Consider the following 16,221-nt stretch of genomic DNA (forward strand, 5'->3'; position numbering starts at 1 on the left):
TATTGATTTGTTTAGTTTTTATTATGACTTATGTTTTTAATTGTATTTATGACATCGTAAGCATTGAATTTTGCCCTGTTAACCGCCTTGAGTCACCTTGAGTTGCCTATGGGCTGAGAAAGGTGGTATACAAATACAGTAAATAAATAAATACTTGAAGTGGATTAAGTAACTTTCCAAACTCTGCCTAGAATAAGCCTTTTTGTCTCTTTGGTGGGACTAATCACAACAAAGCAGAACCCCCATGACAATGCAATACAAGATTACATTAGGCATTCCACTTATGGGTTACAAATTAAAAGATCTTCACAACATCACTATTAAAATATATAAGGAAGCAATGATACATTTGGCCTACTGCTATAAGCATGAACAGTAGTTTGGGTAATACTCAAAACTATGTTTATTGAACTATGTAATTCCCCTTATTTACACAAGGAGAATTACAAACCATTTCTTCACTGCTGAACAAAAAGATGGAATAAATAAAGTTATTACTGCAATAAGTAGAGCTGAACTGTGTGTTATGGTCTACATAATTACATCTATATTGGAACATGTAGCTGGAAAAGTAACTTCAATCACTCCGGCAATGTTAAGACATTGTGGGTCAAAGTGGGAGGCTAGTATGCAACAATGCTACTCCCTACTATATTGACATTTGAGTATCTGTACTAGTAAATTGATCCTGTAATGTAGCTCAATACTAGTATATTACTAGTCAGAGCAGAAACCAAAGCTGGTTTATATTCCAGAGCAGGAGGATGCCACCATACCTTTCAGTTGAGGGTGAGTTTATTTTTCTAGTTTAAAAAGAGTTCCTGTATCTTTCAAGTTGAAGCAAAGGTCAACAGGCCTCTGTTCAGGCCAAATTCAGCACTTAATTGCACGAAGAACTCTCATGCTCCACTGACCTGCATGCAGATTAGCTGTACTTTAACCCTCACCCATACTTTGGTCCTCTTTTGTCTTGCTTAGTTGGAGAATACACAGAGAATTAGAGCTGCTCAGTATATGTTCTACCATATGGCCACCTGAAGAATTGTAAACAATGTCTTCAATTTTTTGCCATTCTTTGTGTGTGTTTTGCTTTTCTACAGATAACAACAAACATCAACCCAGCAAATGCCAGCAAATCTGCAATTGAGGTATCCCTTTGTACCAAACATATTGGGACAGAATCAGATATCTGATACCACCTTTTGCCAAATTGCAATGGCAAGATGCAAACATTATATATACTGCTCCTTGCTAGATTGTCTTGGGGGTAGGGGACAAGGCACTAAAATTATCACTAGCTCCAAGGACTGACAAAGCAAAAACTGCATCTAAAACTAACAGAACCCCTAACACCAGCATTAACCACAATGCTAACTCTCAGTACATTGGAGGTTCAGTGTGCCAGGGGGAAAAACTCTACTCACCCAATGCAAGATATATATCATTTAAAAAAATTCTGGTACAAAAGTATTAAATGTTCCAAAACTTGTAGATTTATTTATTCATTTATTAAACTACATCTGTACTGCATACAGCAAAAAAAAAAGTGTGCAAACAAAGGTGAAACTGTGGGTACTGATTTTGATAGGCGAAGGAGGGGAATTGGCGTTTTTCTATGGTAAAACTATGGCTGATAACAACAGACAGGCAAACTGAACAGTGATCATTAGGAGGCACTATATGCTGCAGATACACCGAAAGTATGACTACATGAACTATTTCATCATTGCCCAGTATATCACAGTATCTTCCCATTTGCTTCAACAATTGTTTGCTGTGAGAATGGACTGGTATATCTTTTCACTCCAGGCCTTGATAAACTACTGTTCATGAGGGTTACATTATCCTTGGGAACAGTAGTTTATCAAGGCCCGGAGTGAAAAGATAAAAGGCTAAAGAGAGAACTGTACAAACACAGGAAGTGCCAAGCAGCAAGGGGACAATAATCTCAAATAAATAGCTAAGAAGGATATTCCACTGCCTTAGATGCCTTTATACTAATGCCCAGAGCATGGAAAATAAACAAGATGAGCTGGAACTCTTAGCACAACTAAACAGTTACAATTTAATAGGCATGTAGCCATGGAGGAGTATAACCTATTTCAGAGAAATAGGCCAAACAGGAGAGGGGATGGAGTTCAAGCTTGTCAGAGAAATTAAAAACAAGGCAAAGGGGTTCTTTGGTTATGTCAGTAGAAAAAGGAAGAAAAAGTAAATGGTAGGTCCTCTGCATGGAGAAGGTGGTGAAATGCTAACAGGGGACAGGGAAAAGACAGAGCTGCTCAATACCTTCTTTGACTCAGTCTTCTCCCAAAAGCAGATTGGTGTTCAACCTGAGCAATAAGGACTGGATGAGGTAAAAGGGAAAATGCAAAGTAGGTAAAGAAGTAGTCCAGGAAAACCTGGATTTAGAGTACTAAATGAATTCAAGTCTCCAGAGACAGATGAACTACGTTCAAGAGTTCTAAAGGAACTAACAAAAGTCATTTCAGAGCCAGGGGACATGCGAGAAACCTCTCCGCAGGAACATAACAAATCCAGGCGTCCCCTGGGCAACTCCTTTGTAGACAGCTGATTATCTCACACCAAAAGTGACTTGCAGCATGCAACCAACTAAACACACAAATAAACCTTTTTAGCACCAACCATGACAATAATCTTCATCAACATCGAAGGCATGTCAGCTGCCAAAGAACAACTGCTTTATGCTCCCGAGAAAAATTTATAATATCACAAAGTATTACCACCTCACTTGCTTCATAGGAAATCTGCTACAAAACAGGAGCTTTTTTTTTTTTGTTGAATTCCAGGGCCAAAGAAGCAGATGGCGAAAACAGGGGAGCGCACTTGCTCCGTCAATGTTTAACATTTACACAAATGACCAGCCACTGCCAGAAAGGACAGAGTGTTTCATCTATGCTGACGATCATGCCATCACTGCTCAAATAAGAAGCTTTGAAATGGTTGAATATAACCTCTCCAAAGCTTTAGATGCTCTTACTGCCTATTACAGGGAAAACCCGCTGATTCCTAATCCATCTAAAACACGGGCATGTGCTTTTCATCTTAAGAACAGACAAGCATCTCGAACTCTGAGAATTACCTGTGAAGGAATTGCAGCGCACCAAAATACCTATGCTCTGACGTAGAAAAAGCACTGCTTGACTGTCAAGCATAAAGTGGGTGCCAAAAATAACATTGTACAAAAGCTGTCTGGCACAACAAGAAATAGTTTTCTAAGCTCTACAAAGATACTCACAGGAACACTTCAGCAAATGGGAGTCCAAAAGTGGCAGGTGAAAACCCGTAACCTCAATCAGTGTTTAAACCAGATGAGAGACCCCCCTCCTGGGCACACAGAAGATTGGGTGACTTGGAAGACACTGAACAGGCTGCACTCTGGCACCAAAAGATGCAGACCTAACCTTAAGAAATTGGGTTACAAAGTGGAGTACACAATATGCGAGTGTGGAGAAGAGGAAACCACAGACCACCTACTATAATGCAACCTGAGCCCCACCATATGCACAGTGGAGGACCTTCTCACACTCCAGGTGGCCAGCTTCTGGTCAAAAGACATTTAGCATAATGCCAAGTTTTTAAACCTTGTTTGTGTTTTTAAATACATAACTGTACCCCCGATTTGCTTCTGACACGATAAATAAATTTCAGAACCACTGACAATAATCTTTGAGAATTCTTAGAGAACAAGAGAAGTCCCAGCTGACTGGAGGAGGGAAAATGTTGTCCCTATCTTCAAAAAGGTAAAAAGGACCCAAACAAATACCGTCCAGTCAGCTAGGCATCAATACCAGGAAATATTCTGGAGCAGATAATTCCTCAATCACTTAGAAAGGAAAGTTGTGAGTATTAAAAATCAACATGGATTTCTCAAAAGCAAGTCATGTCAGACTTATCTCTTTTTTGATAGAGTTACAGGCTTGGTAAATGCAGTGAATGCTGTGCATGTAGTATACCTTGATGTCAGCAAGGCCTTTGGCAAAGTCCCCCATGATCTTCTCACAAGCAAACTAGTCAAATGTGGACTAAGCAGTGCAGGGGTGAAAGAAGGGCCTCCAGGGAAGGGAAGGGAAGGGAAGGGAAGGGAAGGGAAGGGAAGGGAAGGGAAGGGAAGGGAAGGGAAGGGAAGGGAAGGGAAGGGAAGGGAAGGGAAGGGAAGGGAAGGGAAGGGAAGGGAAGGGAAGGGAAGGTTGAGAGGAGATATGATAGCTATGTATAGATATGTGAAAGAACATCATAAGGAAAAGGGAGCAGGTTTGTTTTCTGCTGCCCTGAAAACTAGGACTCGGAACAATTGGTTCAAATTACAGGAAAGGAGATTCCACCTGAACATTAGGAAGAACTTTTTGACCATATGAGCTGTTCAGCAGTGGAACTTTCTGCTTTGGAATATGTTGGAATCTCCTCCTTGGAAGCTATTAAACAGAGACTGGATAGCTATCTGTCGGGGATACTTTGTGCTTTTCCCACATTGCAGGGGTTGGACTAGATGGCCCATGTGGTCTCTTCCAACTCTATGATTCCATGATCCTATGATAAAGTCCTTAGATGAGCATGCCAGCCTGGTTTGTATTATATATACATAGCTGGAAGAAGCTGGGGAGGGGGTGATCTCTCCCAGCTTTGTCCATCTGGTGAAGACTTTTTATATTTACATATTTTTAAAATAATGAATTTTAATTTAGGAACCACAGTGTGTGTGTGAGTGGTATGCTTTTTTAGTCGTGTTCTCTTTTATTGAAACTATGTTTTAAGTATGTTTTTAATAATAGAGGTATTTAGTCCTTTTGTAAATTTAAATTTTAGTAGCATCTTTTTAAAATTGTTGCAAGGTGCCCCAAATCCCATTTTGGGAGAAAATTGGGATATAAATTCAATAAGTAAATAAATGTTGATAAATGGAGGTAAATGTTGAACTTTACCTCCACGGTGATGAGAGGACAGTGTCCCCATCATACCGAAAGCAGAAGACTTCTGCCTGTGGGTTGATCATGATAACAGTTATGAAACGCTGCAAAGATATTATTCTTAAACTCAGCTGCAAAGATTGTTATGTTCCCATTTCAGTACTATCTTTATCATGGATACAGTTCAGCAAAAAGCTGCATCATGCCTCAACCTTGAAACAGGCCTTGGTAAAGATCTTTTCAAAACATTTTGGGAACATTTCAGTTCTTGTGTAGATGCTTCCAAAACAGCCCTCCCTGGCAAACAATCCCAGGCATCCAGTTCTTTATATTTGATAGTACTTACCTCATGACACATTACATTGTGACTCTCTTGCCAGCCTTGGAAACAAAGATAGTGCCTCAAAAGCTCCTAAGGCCCTCCCAACCCAAGACATTCTAGAAGAGTTTTCATCTTTTAAAAATGGTCACTTCATTAAATTGACCTGAATTAACCTCAGTCCCCTTCTACACTGCCATAGAAAATCCAGATTATCTGCTTTGAACCGGATTATATGGCAGTGTAGCTCATTATGTGGATGATCTGCTTTGGATTTTACAGCAGTGCAGAATGGGCCTCAGAGTCTTCTCAGAAATTAATCAGGGTCAAAACAACGCTTTTTTCATACTTTTCATGACATAACTAGAGCAATCACTTTTCCTCCTACAGACAAGTAAATTGATGCTATCAAATGATAGACAACTACAAGGTCCTTCCCTTCCCCGGTTATACATCTTTAAATCAGACCTGGACCAGCAGCTCTCCAAACACATAATATCAGAGGACTGTATTACTACAACACTTCAAATAGAAGTTTTTTTTTCTGTAAAGTGTCATAGAGGACAACCCTGTTGAGACGTTTAAAGGATTTCACTTTCTCTTGAAAAAAATGTCTCTGATCAATATATATATTGCTCTCTGTATAGCCTACTTAAAGTAACCACCACTACGTTTTATTGTGGGATATAATAAATAAACAATTCATTTTGCACCTCTGTGCTACATTTCAGGGGGGGGGGGGGGGCTTTATTTTTTTAATAATTGAAATACAATAGGTTTGCTTATAACACACGCTCATTGAGCACGGTTTCAGTTATACATGAAGAGCTTTGAATACCATAGACTTGTAGAAGAGGACCTAGAAATGTCTAGAGAAGAATTCTCTCTAGATCTTCAGCATGATTCTATGGTCAACATTTCCTGGAAGTTCTCTCAATAATCACATTACAAAGAAGAGGAAATGCTTCATGTAATATGTGGGCCTACTGTACATGCAAAATAGAGAAGGCCAGCATGATATCCTAATTTGCATGTTAAATTAGGATTCCAAAAGACAGTATTCAGATCTCTACTCAGCCATGGAAACCCACTGTGTTGTTATAGGCACGTCACATTCTTTCAGCCTTAGGGGAAGTCAATAAGTAACCAGCCACCACTGGATAAATCCCTATAATATAGGGTGCATCAACACCAGACATGGGCAAACTTCAGCCTTCCGTGTGTTTTGGATTAACTCCCACAATTCCTAACAGCCTACTAGCTGTAAGGAATTGTGGGAGTTAAAGTCCAAAACACCCAGAGGGCCGAAGTTTGTCCATGTCTGATCTACACTAGAGAAATTATGCAGTTTGACCCTATTTTAACTGTCATGGCTCAATGCTATGGAATCATGGGAGTTGTAGTTTGGTGAAACACCAGAACTATTTGGCAGAGAAGATTAAAGATTTTGTAAAACTATAACTCAAATGATTCCATAGCATTGAGCCAAACTGCCATCATTCTATGTCAGAATTAATTTGAAGAGACCAAAAGCCAGCCTGGTGGGATGGTTTGAGTGCAGGACTGTGATTCTGTGAGACCAGGGTTCAAATCTCAACTCAGCCAGCCATGAAGAACTTGAGCAAGTCACAATCTCCTATTCTAAGAACACAGTGGCAAAACTCTCAATAAATCTTGCCAAGAATCCTTTATGGTAAAGTTGTTCTAAACTAGAGTCGGCATAACAGCAATACAAATTATAGCTTTGTCTATTTTAAACAGAAATGTCAGGGTAATTAAAGGACCTGTCAAACCAGCCAAGCAATAGCTTTAGTCATAATAGTTTTCACTTCAGTCCAGAGGCAATTTATATATTCCAAATCTATACTGAATATCCCTTATCCAAAATGCTTGGGATATAAAGTATTTTGGATTTTTTTGGGAGTGGGAATTTTGGAATACCTGTGCACATACATAATGAGATATCTTGGCAATGCTGCCACGTCTAAACATGAAATTCATTAGTGTTTCATACAAACATCATACACATAGCTGAAGATAATTTTATACAATATGTTTATTACTTTACTGCAGGTGTGGATAATGTTGGAGTATTTTGGTTTATGGAATTGCAGATAAGGGAATATTCATTTTTCATTGTAGAAGCATATAAACAAAGAGAAGAACAATCATAAGGTGTAGGCATTGCCACAAACAAGTGGGATGACCTCTCAGAGTGAGTCCAGGCAGAGTTACAGGCCTCCAACTTGTGCTGTTGTGTCAAACTGGATACATTGACAAAGACTAGAAGCATCAAGCCATATCCCCTAGCATTAGCTATTTCTGTAATGCTATGCAGGTCAGAAGTGATACAAGTGCTAATCCCTTACTAAGGTCTGGTCTAATACAGAGCAAAAAGTGAATCCCTATCTCCAGCATGCCTGTTCTTCACTGCAACTTTACATTAACCTTTTCCCCTCGGAATCCTTCTGTCCTTTTCCCCTCAAGTTGTGTGCTTAATACTAGAATTGGAAACAGAAATGCATTAACCATATGAAGCAGCCATACCTCACTTAATATGCCTCTCCATGTTTTTTCTTCTTCTGCGAGGCATCAACATCTCTTTATGGGCTTTATCATCTCAACTGACACATAATCATTCCTCGCAGGTGGAAAACATTGCGCTGGGAGATAATTGGGACAGTTATTGGATCTGACTTCTCACTGGTTTTAAGGCAATATCCATGGCATGACTGAATCCCACTCACAGAGAAGAGTTAATGTTCTTTTTGTCACATTGAGTGATTTATGGGTACTGCATGTACTGCATTAGATGACGTGGGGCTAATATTATCTGATATGATGCAATTCAAGCGTAAAATATGCATGCTATTCCCTCCCTATGCACCAAATGTTTTTGAATCATACTGCTATTAGTTTATGAAGGTTGATAACTTGACCCCAATTTATATGCAGGAAACTGTCATTTCAAAACATACTATTCTTCCAAAGGAAAACATATTGCCTGAAAACCTAGCTTGAATTACTTGTTCCCTTAACTGTGCTTCTTGTTGGTATGAGCTGTTCCCGATAAAGCGTTTAGCACGAATATTCATGCGGGTGTGTTTCCTATTCTGACTTTTTCCTATTACTGACATTTCTGACTTTTCTAGTAACTAAATTACGCTTTAAAATCTCACACACATGGGGTTTTTGTTGAGTTTTCCATGCAAACCAAGTGTAACTGCATAGATCCCCAACTTTGCAAAAGGCATTTTAATGCAACAAACAGCTTAAATAATGAATACATCTCTCTGTCACCATCCCAAGGTGTTTTTGTAAAAAAAAAAAATCAAAAAGTTCAATTTTGGCTGCCATCCTGTTTTTGTTAAAGGCCAACCACCATACCATGCCTATTATGACCAAGAAGATAGGTTTGATAAGTGAAAATGTTTAGCTATAACTGAAGGCTTCAGGCAGATAATATGCCCCCCCCCCCTCTCTCTCTCTCTCTCTCTCTCTCTCTCTATATATATATATATATATATATATATATATATATATCACTTTCTCCCTCTCTCTTCTCCTTCCTTCCTCTTCACTCCTTTATTTTGCTGCTGACAATGATTAAATATAATAACTTTTTGCACAATAATTTCCAGAATCCCCCAAGCAGAATGGTCTTTTGGGAACTGTCCTAACTTTTTCAATTCTGCAAATATGGCATAGCAAAATGGAGGGGGGTATGGAAATGTATGAGCTCATTACCCCACCCTCATGGACTAGGGTAACAGCTGTTTAAAAAAAGAAATGCAAAAAAAATTGTTTCTGAGGATCCACATGACTCACAGGGCCACCTGACCCAAGGTGGAGCAAAACCAGTTAACATTGTTGCATCCATGTTAGGTAGTGTCAGGAAATTCTTTGGAGCTTCCTTCAATGGTAAACAGTTGAGTCAGTTCTGAAATGGGCCACTACATCCATCCCACTTTTCCTGTGCTCCAAGAAAGTGATAGTCTTTACCAATTGTTTATCCATGACAGCAATGCCATGATGAAAACCTAGACTGAAATTAATGGTCTTGTAGCCTATCTCACTTAAAGACATAAAGCCACCTCTGCTGCAGTTCAGAGCCTTCAGATTCATTCTGATGAGGGCCCTGGACATTTCCCCAAAGTTCTGCCAAAGTGGCCTTGGTTTTTCTAGCTTCTGTTCTACACATAATTATTTAATAGCTATAGTGTAAATGAAAGCTATGGAAACTCTCTTTAAAACAAGTAGTTCCATTAATTTGATTGAGTAGTTCACACTTGAAGTTTCACTGGGAATAAATGGACCTTTCATATGAATAAAACAACTGCATGATAAAGATCTTGAAACTGCAGTTCCTATATGTTGAACCTGGGAAGAGAAACTGTTTTCAGACTGTGTCTATTTATTTATTCTGTCAGTTGACCTTCAGAATGGCCACAGTGGGTGAAGCTATGTATTTTCTAATAGTATTAACACAAAAATGCAGTAATCATAAAATGTTAGTTCAGTAATCTAGTTCTCTTCCCTCGAGGATATCATCCTTGCCATAAAAGTCCAATCAGTTGCACACACAATTATGAAAATGCAAACGTAAGATTTTCTTTCAAAAGCCAGATTACATGAAATAGAAATTGCCATGTTCTGTTTCCATACGGCTCTTTTTTAATGCTGCATCAGATATTTTTTAAGTAACAGCATTTCTGGAAGCCTCTTGATTTTTTCCCCCCTAACTGTAATATTTTAAAAATGACAGCAAAAGAACAGTAAAGTAACAAAAACTTAGTTGTCAATATTAATGATCTTCACAATAAGAATCAAGTGAATCCATATTATAGGCTCTGACAATTTCCCTTCGCAAAATAGTGAAAACTGTTGAGGTGGGGGTAAATAGCTGGAGGATGCTCCTAGCTTTATCCCTTTCACCGGAAGCCCAAATGTACTCCATGCCTCATAGTGCTTAGGCCAGCTTCAACTGGTGTGCCAGCTACAAGCTTTACTTCACAGAGGAAATTTAGGACTCATCTACATCTACCCAAAAATCTGGGACCAGTCTGGAACAGACTTGCTGCAACATTGTTAAGACAGTGGGCTGGTTTGCTTTGAAGATGATCTACTGTAGTGTCCACACTCAGGCCATATCTGGAACTCGAGAGCATTCCCTAACTTTGCATAACATGGGGATAAACCGAATCAGTTTGGTATACTCTACCTTAAGGACTAGAAATCTCTGGATGTTGTCTGGACATCCAGAGCTGACTTCTGGCCTAGGCTACAGGGCTTTTACTGACAAGCCCCTAGCCACAGCAATCTGTGGGCTAGTAACCTCCCCATTAGACTTACTTTCATACTCTTTGTGTGGAACTGCCCTTGAAGAAGACTTGGAAGCTGCAACTAGAGCCAATAAAAGTACTTTGCTGTGCTTGTATGCAATTCACCCAAAATTAATTAGCACTCTCCCCACTCAGCAAAGACACAGATTTAACAAGGAAATGGGAACATAAACAGTAAAACAAAGGACTCCTACTGCTAAAACACTTTAGTACCTTACCTGTAAGTCCTGAATCTTTCCTGTCTTAGTGGAAAATCGTGGAAATCAATTTCTGAAATGTTGAAAGAGGTTGGGTGGGAGGAAAGAAGGAAGGAATTTCAAGAAGGAGCGTAAATAAATATGCAGGTGCAAGCAAAACAGAAGGATTAGATCTTAATACAACAAAATATTTTATATCCATCTATTAGTTGCCAATATGCTGTCCAAGGCCTCAGGGCAGGCCCGTAGCCAGGATTTCATTTCGGGGGAGCTAAAAAATTTTCAGGGGGGGTTCAAGGGGGCTGAGTTTCGGGGGGGCTGAGTCTGAGTGAAAGAGGGTCTAGCCTAGCAAACCTTTTGTATCATTACCCCAATACCCCCATGCATATGGGATATATTGATTATGGTGATCAGATCATGATATGAATAAACATAACGGTTTAAATAATGCACCAGTAAGGCCTTTTCGCGAACCACCATGAGAATTTCGGGGGGGGGGGCGCTGAAGCCCCTCAAGCCCCCCCTCCCCTGGCTACATGCCTGCCTCAGGGGGAGGGGGGAGTATCCATTTGGAATTCCTGTTTCATCCTTATTCTTTCTCTCATGCATCCCCGTTTTCCATGTTCTGTATGTTCATGATGCATGTTCAGATATGATCTTGCTTACAAGCTTCAGTACATGTTCAGAAAAATTGAGACCAGATAAGCTAGCACTTCATTGTGCAACTGAAAAATATCTTATGTACACATAAAAGGAATATACAACTGCTTTCTACATTCTAATATGACAATATTATGGATACTTCTGAAGGAGAAAACCCCATTAGACTTACTTCTGAATAAACATGAATAGGCTTGCTATCTAAAATAGATTTCTGATGGTAGAGGATTAATAAAATTAGATAATTATTATTGAAAGATACACTCCTAGAGCAAATAAACCGTTCTCTTAGTAGATACCAAGATGACTAAAATAGAATCTGCTGTAATTTGGACATATCATTAAATAAAGCAATTTGCTGGCCTAGCCAATGGTTTGTAAAATGGAAGGCAGTAGGAGAAGTGGAAGGCTATACAATGGGTCAATTGATTTAATCAAGGAAGCCACTGAGCAATTAGATGGGATCTTGGGATTCCAGGGATCTTGGAAGTGTCTCATTCATAGGATCTCCATGAATCAAGGTCAATTTGAACACAAATAACAACAACATTATCTTATCTCAGTGATGAATCCAGTGCAGCCAGTCAAGGAAAGTGCTTCTATTCTAGTTAATGGATGACCAAGTGAGAAAAGTTTTAGCTATAGCATTGCAGCAACTTGAGTCCAAAAAGTTAATTTTTCTAAAATTTAAAATGCATAATTGGTGACACTTAAGCAGTGATCATGGTTGCTGAGGGGAAGGGGGAAAAGACACCCCAAGGCACCTAAATGAAGATGGTAGATTTGGTGTAACTATCAGTGGAGCTGCAGAAGATCCTGATTGAAAGTTATCCCAGCATTTACCATGATGAGGAAGATTAAGTCGTTTCGGGCATGGGGATATACCATAGACTAGAAAGAATGTGTATGCAGCACTAATTGGATTCTATACAACTATTGGCCCATTCTGGTCTGGTCTGGTAATGGTCAGAAGCTTATTTTGACACAAAACTGGCCTCTTCTCAAATTTTCAGGCTCAGTAGTAAAGATTGTATTTTTTGTTGATAAGGATTTCACATCAACATGGTATACACATCTTTGCATTTAGAGATGTATCTCACATTGATTAAAAATTAATAAAAACTTTTGGGGGAGGAGATACAAATAAAATTGTAAGGAAAGATACATTTAGCCTCTGGGCTGCTGTTAGCATTTCTAGTCATAAAAGAGCATTTGAATTAATGTGCTAATAATATTAGTAGTAGAGGCCTCAGTACCTTTTCTGCTTTAATCAGTCATGTTTTTAGCCTTTGATTTACTTTTTTCCTGCAAGGATTTTATCCCATCTACTCAAAGAAACAACTAAAAGAAATCCAAGCTTCCATGTGTGTTTCCTTTCAAATTAATCTACTAGTGAAAAAAATCTCATTGACTTTCATGAAGTAAAATGGGAGCATAAATAGGCTACAGTCATTTTCCTCAATCCACACTTGCCTTTCTGCTCTGTTGACATCTTAAACATTGACCCCTCTGTATATTTTTATGGCAGTATGTACAACAATGTTATATTACTTCATGCATCAGCCAGAATATATGAATGACAGATGAATTCCCTAATGCTCCTTTATACATGCATTTGGGAGCCTGTAGATTCATAACAAACACAATGCCCATGTAAAGTACAAAACCATTTTCAGAAGTTTAATGCTTGTGCATTTTCCATGATATCAGCATTGTTCACTGAAATCGCTGTGGATTGTCCCCATTGATATGTATACATGTGAGATCTGGATGATGAAGAAAGCTAGTAGCTCTGCGTATACCATAGACTACTAAAAAAAATAAGCCATTATCTCTCCCTACAAGCCAAAATGAGTAAATTGAAGATGTTATACTTTAGCCACATTATAAAGAGGTAGGAATAGAGGAAGACAGTAATCCAGATGGATAGATTTAAAGAAACCACAGGCCTTGAGCAGAGCTGTTGATAATAGAGGGTCTTCTTGGAGATGTCTCATTCTTCAGACACTGCTTAGAAAAACAGGAATTCCATCGATTTGCCTACAAAAAAGCTTCCTATCAAAAAGAATGTAACAAGCCTTGTTACATTGTTTCATATGTTTTCAATTATGTGTGATAAAAGATTATGGTATTTACTTAGGTGATCTCTTGTAGTCTGAGGATGATGGCCCTCCAAGTGATGTGTCTTGGTGGTGGATACGTAGGTATCTGTGGAGCCCTATTCTTGACCTGCATGTTCTCCTACAGTGAGGACATTGGTTTCCAGGTGGAAAGCGATCCTGGTCGGGGTTGGCTTGACACGCCTTCCTCTTGGCACGTTTCTCTCTTTCACCCTCCATTCGTGCCTCTTCAAATTCTGTAGCACTGCTGGTCACAGCTGACCTCCAGCTGGAGTGATCAAGGGCCAGGTCTTCCCAGTTCTCAGTGTCTATGCCAGAGTTTTTAAGGTTGGCTTTGAGCCCATCTTTAAATCTCTTTTCCTGTCCACCAACATTCCATTTTTCGTTCTTGAGTTCAGAGTAGAGCAACTTTGGGAGATGTTGGTTGGGCATCCGGACAATGTGGCCGGTCCGGCGGAGTTGATGGCGGAGGACCATCGCTTCAATGCTGGTGGTCTTTGCTTCTTCCAGCACGCTGACGTTTGTCCGCTTGTCTTCCCAAGAGATTTGCAGGATCTTCCGGAGGCAGTGCTGATGGAATCGTTCCAGAAGATGCATGTGATGTCTGTAGACAGTCCACGTTTTGCAGGCATATAGCAGGGTTGGGAGGACAATAGCTCTATAAACAAGCACCTTGGTATCCCTACGGATGTCCCGGTCCTCAAACACTCTCTGCTTCATTTGGAAAAATGCTGCACTCGCAGAGCTCAGGCGGTGTTGTATTTTGGTGTCGATGTTGACTTTGGTGGAGAGGTGGCTGCCAAGGTAGCGGAAATGGTCAACATTTTCTAATGTTACACCATTAAGCGGTATCTCTGGCATTGGAGAGGGATTGGCTGGTAACTGCTGGAAGAGCACTTTGGTTTTCTCAACGTTCAATGATAGACCAAGCTTCTCATATGCTTCTGTAAAGGTGTTTAGAGTGGCTTGTAGGTCTTATTCTGAATGCGCACAGATGACACTGTCATCAGCATACTGGAGTTCTATAACAGATGTTGTTGTAACCTTGGTTTTGGCTTTCAGTCTGCTGAGTTTAAATAGCATACTGTCTGGCTGATAAATTATTTCCACTCCGGTGGGAAGCTTCCCATCAACAAGATGAAGTATCATAGTGATGAAGATGGAAAATAAAGTTGGGGCAATAATATATCCCTGTTTGACACCTGATTCCACCTTATATGGGTCACTTTGGGAGCCATTGCTGTCCAAGACTGTTGTCATCATGTCATCATGGAAGAGCCATAGGATGTTCACAAATTTGTCAGGGAATTCAATTTTTTGGAGGATGGCCCAGAGAGCACTGCAATTCACTGTGTCGAATGCTTTTGCAAGGTCAATGAATGCCATGCACAGAGGTTGATTTTGTTCCTTGCATTTTTCTTGAAGCTGTCGTGCAGTGAAGATCATGTCCACTGTTCCTCTGGAGGGGCGGAAGCCATTCTGGGATTCTGGGAGGATGTCTTCTGAGAGGGGTAGGAGGCAGTTTGCAAGGATTCTTGCGAGGATTTTCCCAGCGGAGGTTAGAAGGGAGATACCTCGATTGTTTCCTCAGTTTGTTCTTTCCCCTTATTTGAAAAGGGTGATGATGGTGGCATCCTTGAAATCTGCCGGGATTTTTTTGGTCACCCACACTTTCAATGAGCTGGTGGAGTTGTTGTGTCAGCTCAGGTCCATGTGATTTTCATGAGCATTGGAGCGGACCATGCTTGTTGTTCAAGCATGGTCCGCTCCCTATGGTAACTTAAAGTAAGCCTTCTCCTTATGGTGTCCATATTTTAGAATTGCATTTCTCTAATACTTTGAAATTCTTACTTCCCAGTTTTTAAGAGATGTCAAATATGATACCTTAATATAGTCATTGCAAAATATGCTATACTTCACCCAGGCTTTCCAGGCTGCCTGTGCTGTGAAACTTTGATCTTAAGGTCTGAAGCCAATTGTTAGCTGCAACTGGAGTTGATCCACTGAATCAGTGAAACTTATGCAAGTGCTAATTTAATAAAATCACATTTATGTAGAATGTAGAGCAGTGGTTCTCAACCTTCCTGATGCCGTGACCCCTTAATACAGTTCCTCATGTTGTGGCGACCCCCAATCATATCATTATTTTCGTTGCTACCTCATAACTGTCGTTTAGCTCCTGTTATGAATCATTATGTAAATATCCGATATGCAGGATGTATTTCATTCACTGGACCAAATTTGGCACAAATACCCAATACGCCCAAATTTGAATACTGGTGGGGTTCGGGGGGGGATTGATATTGTCATTTTGGAGTTGTAGTTGCTGGGATTTATAGTTCACCTACAATCAAAGAGAATTCTGAACTCCACCAACGATGGAGATGAACCAAACTTGGCATACAGAACTCCCATTACCAATGAAAAATACTGGAAAAAATAGATGAGTTTTGACCTTGAGTTTGGGAGTTGTAGTTCACCTACATCCAGAGAGAACTGTGGATGCTGGGCCAATCTTGGCACAATGATGGACCTGGGCCAAACTTGGCACAAATACTTCATATACCCAAAGGTGATCACTGGTAGAGTTGGGGGGAAATAGACCTTGGCATTTGGGAGTTCTAGTTACTGGGATTTATAGTTCACCTACAATCA

The sequence above is a fragment of the Anolis sagrei genome, chromosome 1, assembly GCF_037176765.1.
Source record: "Anolis sagrei isolate rAnoSag1 chromosome 1, rAnoSag1.mat, whole genome shotgun sequence".
Classification (NCBI taxonomy): Eukaryota; Metazoa; Chordata; class Lepidosauria; order Squamata; family Dactyloidae; genus Anolis; species Anolis sagrei.